Here is an 8,850-nt window from a genome sequence, read left to right as displayed (position 1 = left end):
AGTTCTTCTATAAAATCTATAACGAAATACACTCGACATCTTATTTACCAACGATCGGTTACATCTAACAAGGAAAATGACTTTGACAACAAATATGAATGTTATTTAAGAAAGCAATAATTTGAATAATTTGCTCAAAACTTTATTCGACACAAACATCAGGAGAAAATATGATTGTAACATACACGATTAAAAAAAAAACATTGTTTTACAAGTTAAACAGAAACGTAATAGAAATTAAGATTTTAATTGTTTGATCTGCAGTGGCTTTAAACTTTTCAAGTAGTGCAGTTCACCCTTCGGGTGTTGATGTTCCATTCGACACATCGGTCTTCCATTCATTTTTAAAATTTCCGGATCGTTTCGCATAAAATCTTTGGATGAAGTTGTGCCGGCGTATGACGTAAGCGGCTCGGTACCGCTGCGTTAATCACGCGCCGAGAGCGTGAACACTTATACCGCGCGCTTTGGCGATAGAAATAGAAGCCGCGATAGAATATGACCGAATACGTTTCTTTTCTTTTCTCGCGATCAGCTGATCGTGAATTCGCGTTGTTTTAACGTTAACGAGATTCTCTGCGATGGAAGAGCTCGCGTAGCGGTCCGGTGCACCCCCGAGCCGGTTAGCCTTTGGTTTGTTTGACCGGTGATTCGTGGTCCAGCGTCCTCCTCGCATCCGTAGTCACCTGGGGGATCTTGTACTTGTCGTAGCGCGTGACTTTCGCCTCGCGGGGTGATTGTCCCGAGGTAAACATCGCGATGGAACGCAAGCACGTCTCGCAACGCAGGTGAGAGAATATATGTTTCAATACAGTACATTGCGAATTTCGAGGTTCGCGATGAAGGAACTTTATTTATTTTCGCGAGAATTTCTCCAGCGCAACGGAGGAAGCGGCGCGGCGTTACGCTGATGATGCTCGCCTCTCGCAATTTGCGAGCTCACAATAAATTACAACAAAAATGATGAAATTACAAAGAAAAAGAATTGAAATTTACAAAGAAGGAGGATACTTATTGGGCGTCATCCCAGGGTGCCGCGCACACGAGGAGGACGGTGACTACGCGGACGTGGCCGTCTTCCCCGGGATGCAGCTCCTCGATCCCTAGTGGCTATTTCGTAGGTGGAGTTGTCTCGCTCTCGCAGGAGGCACAATTGTACGGCCTGAATCTCCTCGCCATCGCCAGCCTTCTTGACAATAAAATTAAGAAGTAAAATAAGAGTCTATAAGAGTACACCGCGATTAATAGTGCATGAAAATTAACGTTATAACCTTATATTAATAATTAAAGATTGTTATAATTTACGCACTGCTAACCCCGCGCTGCACTCTCAAAGAGGCCACTTCTTATTTGTAAAAAATGTGTTAATAAGTTTACTGCTGTTTTAAATTTCAAAAATAACGTCCAACAATCAAATGTATACGGATGTCACATTTTAAATTCTTCTATCGTACTATCTACTTTTTTCAAAAAGCAGAAAATTATATCATTATAATTGCGATATAATTATATTATTATAATGCGATATTATTTCAAAAGTAAGAATGTGACGTGAACAAATTACAAATACACATATTCAAATATTGATAAATTTTCTGCTGCTTTAAAATTTAAAAATATTGGAGTTGGATAAGGTAAATTTTAGAAGTTTTACATTAATTTATCTATGTGGTACCGGAAATAGTAACACTATACATTCTGCTGCTGATCATTCTGTTAGTGCCCAAATCCTGCTTCTCGCTAAAAATACAAAGTTAATATCGTTTAATATTTATCATACATATACTTATCTTCTGTTTGAAATGTCGTTCTTTGCAACAATTTAAGTTATTTTTATACCATATTAAATATATTTATGATTTAATTATTACTATTACTATAATGAGAAATACATGTGTAGTATATTTTTATATTTTTATTTTTTGTAGAATTTTTATATTTTCATATTTAATTAAACTGGAATCGCGTTTTGCGATTTACCTTGCACAGTACACCATATCTCAATTTTTAAAAACAAATTTTTGAAATATTTAAATATATACCACAATGCGTAAGTAATCTGTATACACAAATGATTTTATATAATAAAACTTATTGATTATTTGAATTCTGAAAGAGTGACACTCTTTTAGTAAATTTTTATTTAATGACTGAAAACTATGATTGAAAGTATGATTTAAACATTTTACAAAATTAATAGGTTTTATGTATTTCCTATAGTTATTTAAATACTTATAATACACAGATCGGATAGTGTAAATTAAATAGGTAGCAAACGGATTTCGGTACAACTTTGCAAGCGATACGAGAGTCAAGAAGCATCAGCATGATATATTTTTAGTTTTATAAGTTAATTGAGAAACGTTACACGATTATACAGAGACAAAATGCGAAATTATTCAAAAATTAGTTTTTTTCCTTCTTTCCGATTTCTGGCTATACTGCAAGAATGTGGCCAAGAGCAACGAATAGTAAATTCAATCTGACCAGAAGATTGAAGAAAACGATGGTCGAGGTAAGTTTACAATGACCAAATAGAGACAAAGTGTAAATATTTAGAATTTTTATGTAAAATTTTAGTGGTTTCTCTCGAATTTGTCTCCAAAATGCGGCAAACTCCAATATAATATACGCAATCAGGTAACTTTCTTGTAAATGTAACAAAATATACTTTCTGAAATATAGCAATCGTTCTCGTGAAATGATATATTGTCTTAAAATTCAAGAAATTGACATCAGTATGTCAAAGAGTTTTGACTGCGATTAAAATAGTACACTGGTGATATTCGGTACATCTCATAGAAAAGAGCTATGAAAGCAAGGTGAAACATGGAGGATCGTAAACAAGGAAAGTACATCGCGGAAGTAGCATGATGGAATATGAGGACGAGGAAATCTCGTCACTTATGCGCGCCTAATAGAACGTTGTCTTGTCGCTTCGGGTCACCTCTTCAGCCGAGAATTCTTTGCCGAAATGGTCAATCGAAAAAATTAAATCATGAACGTTGGAGGAAAATAGAAACAATAAAGAAAACATACATTTTATTAAATCATTAATTATTACAAGAAGAGAGGGTGGTAGAGGGCGGAAAAAATAGTACCAATTATCAATATTTATATTTTAATAGAAAACAAATTTTCGTATATGACGATACGTCCCTATCTCTCTTTGACCTCCTGTAATCAATGTAAGCACTTATTGTACTGATGTTTATCCAACACCTTAGTACGTGCCCGGCGATCTATAACGACAGTTACAATGGAGAATAAATCGATTTCTTCTGAACAAATCGACGGAGAAATCGACTTATTAGCGGATTGCTAGTAAGTGTACACGCACACACACACGCACACACACACACACACATATATATATATATAATTTAAATAATTTTTGTGTCTAAATGATCTCAATCTATCATTAACAGGTGAAACAATAAGTCTGGAACACCCTGTATATATATATATATATATATATATATATATATATATATATATATATGCGTGTGTGTGTGTGTGCAGACTTATTGTTTCACCTGTTAATGATAGATTGAAATCATTTAGACACAAAAATTTTAATACCAAAATGTCGAGGCTGCGGCTACAGTGTTTGAACGGGAAAAACTTAAAGTTTACCAATGTGCTTGTCGAAATTTTACTCAGGGACATCGCATGTCAAAACGGCTCTTTCACACTTTACTCAACTCGATAGAAATGTGAAATTATTATTCACTTTATTTCTTGTAGACTGTTCGCAAGACCGACAAATATCGGGATATCACAATTTGGCAGCCTCAACATTTTGGCATTAAGATTTTTGTTTCCAAATGATCTCAGGAATTTGCCATACAGAATGTACCAGACCTACCCGTATCATCCGTTAATGTGAGGCTGCCAAATTGTATGTGCCATATGTACGTGTGCTAGCCCGCTAGCCCTAACGTTACGTGATCATAACACATGATTCAATGTAGAATTATTTTTTATTATTCTCTGCTAGCACATCTCCGCAGGACATTACGTATGAGACGTATCCTGAATTAGAATGTTTAGAAACATTAACAACAGGTTCCTTCCAAGACATTCAATTTGTTACGCATCCGCAGCATCTGTCAAGTTGTCCAGAGGAGATAACAAACTATGAGCAAGTGTATATGTACATACATACATACATACATGCATACATACATACATACATACATACATTATATATAACATTGATCTGTTAAAAATTATAAGTTTGGAAATAACGTTTTTTTATCTAATGATAAAAAATATACTTTATTATAACACTTTAAATAAATTTCTCTAATACCGTATTTTCGATTTTTTTAAATCATATTGTAGATGTGCTCCGGGTCCTTCAGGATCAACAAGCCAAGCAGGTTTTCATTCAGATATGGCAGAAGAGCACGTATTACAATCTGGCACGCAAGATCAGATAACTGAATCATCTAAAAAGAAAAGAAAAGCAGGAGCTGATGAGAGGTAATTATTCGTTTTGAATATCTTAAATTCATAGACGTTATTATACAACATTAAAAATTTTTATTAAATATATGTATACTGGATATACTGTTTTGGTCGTATGTGTGTGTGAGGAAATGTGAGAAAATGAAATCTTGGAAAAAGTCTGGCAAAGACGAACGATAATTTATAACACATTAAATAAATTTCTCTAATACCGTATTTTCAATTTTTTAAAATCATATTGCAGATGTGCTCCGGGTCCTTCAGGATCAAGAAGCCAGACAGGTTTTTATTCGGATATGACAGAAGAGCATGTATTACAATGTGGCACGCAAGATCAGACTGAATCATCTAAAAAGAAAAGAAAAGCAGGAGCTGATGAGAGGTAATTATTCGTTTTGAATATCTTCATAGACGTTATTATACAACATTAAAAATTTTTATTAAATATATGTATACTGCATATACCTACTGTTTTGGTCGTATGTGTGTGTGAGGAAAATGTGAGAAAATGAAATCTTGGAAAAAGTCTGGCAAAGACGAACGATAATTTATAACACTTTAAATAAATTTCTCTAATACCGTATTTTCGACTTTTTAAAATTATATTGCAGATGTGCTCCGGGTCCTTCAGGATCAACAAGCCAGGCAGGTTTTTATTCGGATATGACAGAAGAGCATGTATTACAATCTGGCACGCAAGATCAGACCGTATTTTCGACATCTAAAAAGAAAAGAAAAGCAGGAGCTGATAAGAGGTAATTATTCGTTTTGAATATCTTCATAGACATTATTATACACCATTGAAAATTTTTTTCTTATTTCTACTTGTAAAACATATTATATTGGCACAGTTTGGCTGGAAAAACCTGAATCACCCTGTATTTGTACGTTACTCGAATAATCTGAGCAGTTAGATATGTGACAATGCAATCGCTGTATATTCGACGTAGAAAGAAAAAAAATTGACGAAAGATAATAGAAATCTAATAGAAATATTCGCAATTGCTTAATTAACATAAAAATCATTATAATAAAATGATAAAATCAAAGATGACAAAAATATCAACCATCAGTATTTGACAACGATCATTCATTGACGCGTCGATATCAAATCGACGTCGATTCCACTAATCATTTCTAGATAGGTATTAGTTGCTTTCCATTTACACTCAAGTGATCTGAGTCACTCAGTTATGTGAGTATTTTATACTCAGGTAAAATGTGTCATTTTGTATTTACCTGCTTATTTTAGTGACAAAGCTATCGCATAATAATACAGGTCCATAGCCTCACTTTTAATGTGTTTATTAGATTCATTAAAGCACATGATCTCGATTGTGGATAAAAACTCAGTTGAATGAAAACTTGCCAGGATGCAAAAAGAACGTGCATTTAATTGAGTTATGACGTCACAAATGAGAATTATCTGAGTTTAGATGTAAATGGAAAGCAACCATTATATATAATTGTATATAAAAAAAATCATTAAAATTAGTATGTAACATATTTTAGTACTATAGTAATTATCACTGCGTATGTTTGTGCGTATCCTAAGAGAGAAATAGCAAATATATCAGTTAATATTCTTCCTATTTTTATCTGTAGCGCACTGGCATATTTTGGCCATTGAAATCTGAGATATTTTATATAATGGTTATTATGTCACGATCTATAAAATTTATTTCTCAACTGATTAATTAATTATTTGCATATTAACTCAACTCAATCGCAAAATATTTCAATTTTTTTCTAGGTTTCAAAAAATCGAGGAGCTACTGCGGACGCACGAAGCTGTAACATATGATGACATCCGGGATTACTTTATTGAAATGACAGGTGAAGCAAAAATAAAATGTCCCAAATGTAACATGACTTTTAATAATTATGAGCTGAGCCGTTCCTTAAGAGGACATTTAAAGGAACATAAAATATTTCATTCAAACATGGCCATCTCAAATAAAACAGTTCTGGACGAATGTTTTACATTCCATTTAAATATCAATATGGGGGAATGTAAACGTTGTGGTAGATATATTAGTTACACACATTCTACTGAGAGTCTTAACAACCATCGACGAAAATGCGAGCGAAAATGTTATAATATTTGAGATGTTCATGTTTGCATGAAATATTGATAAACCCACGGAAGTGTCCCTCTCTGATTTTGATGAGCTTTTAGTACGTTATTCTCTAGATGAAACAAAAGTTGAATAATTTAAAGAGTACTTTAAAACAATGACAAAAAATTCCTTAAAATTTTATTTTTTAATGAAAATAAAAAGAACATTAAAATAAAACCCTTTATTTTGTTATTATTCTAAAGTGCTCTTTAAACCGTTCAACTTTTGTTTAAAAAATTGTTTATCTATCTTTTATAGTTTCGGAGATATTCGGCTCGAAAAAGAAAAATCGATTCTTTTCCAAGGGGTGTTTCACCCCCTAAACGTACAGGCACGTGTAAAAAATACGTGTCCCTTATTTTCATCTAGAGAACAACATACTAGAAGCTCATCAAAATCGGAGGAATATTTAACAAGGAAAGGCTCAGAACTGAACTCCACCGATTTCGATGAAACTTGGCAGGATTTACAGAGAAAGTTCCACCGAATATAATGTTACCTCTATTTTTGCGTGCAGACAGTCGACCGTTTCATTACATTCTTGGGAACTTTCTTTGTAAATCCTGCAAGTTTCATCGAAATTGGTGGAGTTCAGTTCTGAGCCTTCCCTTATAAGTCTACGACTATACGTTTACACAGCGACTTATACACCGTATGCTATCCGATCCAAAATTTTTCTTTTTATCATAATGATCACTTAAATATGAGCCGTAAAATTTATTTTGTAAATAAACAAACTTGAAATATATATACTTTAGAAATTGTTTAAGTATTAATATTGAGTGTACTCCATACTTGATATCGCAAATCGTTGAATTGACCAATTAGGATAAAGAAATGTTTACTATTTTTGTCCTGTTTTATCAATCAAACGATTTGTAATACCACGTGTGGAATACGCCTATCATTATTAGTATTACAAACATTCTCCTCAATATGTCCTGATCAGTTACCACAATATTCTCTATATATAATATACATACAACATATTGAAATTTATATTCTGTGTGTGTATGTGAACAATATAGTTATAATATATCTAAATGAAATCCTACAAATATATACTTATAAACTAGTGATATCTCTACGTGTTCGTAAGAGTGGACATTAGTGTATTTCTTGAATATTCTGTAGATATCCAGATATATCTTAGACATCTCAATAATATTCTGATTTCTCGGCAAGATATCGTAACGATATTACGCAGATTTATTTTTGCTGTGTCTAAAGATAAACTTAAGACGATCTTATATATATAGATTGATCTGACTATGAATACCGACCTTAGTTCTATTTGCACGATATTATTCCTACATGTTGTCCCTAATGCAATTGGGTGTTATTTTGTATATATAAACTGCAGTATTTTTGTTTAAGCAAATATTGTCGTCAGGTGACAGATGTATGTGCCCAAATTTTTAATTTTTTTTTACGAAAGTACAGGGAATAGGCAGGGGCGGATTTTGGGCTTGTGCCGCCCTAGGCACTAAAATATTTGCCGCCCATGTAAGGCGTGAAAAAAGAAATTTTATTTAAATATTGATTGTACTTATAAATTTTCCCGTCTCGATTTTTTTTCGCAAACTCATTAATTATATCGTCATAATCTAAAGATCTCGATAATTGTGATTCTATGCTGAGTATGGCGAGTGCGTTGAGTCTATCCTCATTCATCGTAGAACGTAAATAGTTTTTAACACGGCGCAACCATGAAAAACTACGTTCTCCCGTACAGTTCGTAACTGGAACACAAGCACATATGCGAAGTGCGATATCGACATTTGGATACACGGTTTGCAGATCTTCTTCTCGAATCCATTTTAATAATTGTTAGTTGATCGACGTGGGATATGTCTGGCGTAGAATCGACAATAATCGAAAAATATTTTCCCGATTTCAATTGAGCAATAATGAGACTTGTCACTTTATCCGCCATTAGATGAATAAATTCTTCGCAAATAGTAGAAGAGAGGTAACTAGTGTGACCACTGCCAGGATTACCATATCGTGAAATGTGATCGGCTAAAAACGGATCAAATTCTGCGATAAGTTCCAAAGACATTAGATAGTTCCCGTTTTTTACAGATCCAAATACTTCATCGTGTCCTCTAAACGAAAGACCACGTGAAGCCAGGGCTTTTACAGTTGCCACCACGCGTTTTAGTACATTCCTCCAGTAATTTATTCTTTCCTCGAGTTGAACTGTCAGTTTGTTATCTAAGCGGCCACAAATATTTCCCCTTCGTTTTAAATTTAG

The 8,850-nt window shown here is 33.5% G+C and overlaps 1 long non-coding RNA gene across 1 annotated transcript; it reads left to right on the top strand.

Moving 5' to 3' along the window:
• The first annotated feature begins 4,351 nt into the window (after window positions 1-4,351).
• LOC139771497 (uncharacterized) lies at window positions 4,352-7,298 on the top strand. Its single transcript, XR_011717917.1, has 3 exons — window positions 4,352-4,488; window positions 4,718-4,855; window positions 6,227-7,298. It is a non-coding gene; the product is annotated as an uncharacterized lncRNA (long non-coding RNA).
• Window positions 7,299-8,850: the final 1,552 nt, after the last annotated feature.

This window comes from Temnothorax nylanderi, unplaced genomic scaffold (assembly GCF_030848795.1).
Source record: "Temnothorax nylanderi isolate EJ_2023f unplaced genomic scaffold, tnyl_v1.0 TNYL_tig0040_pilon, whole genome shotgun sequence".
Lineage (NCBI taxonomy): Eukaryota > Metazoa > Arthropoda > Insecta > Hymenoptera > Formicidae > Temnothorax > Temnothorax nylanderi.
The sequence above is the reverse complement of the archived record's forward strand: the minus strand, read 5'-3'. Positions and strand labels throughout refer to the sequence as shown.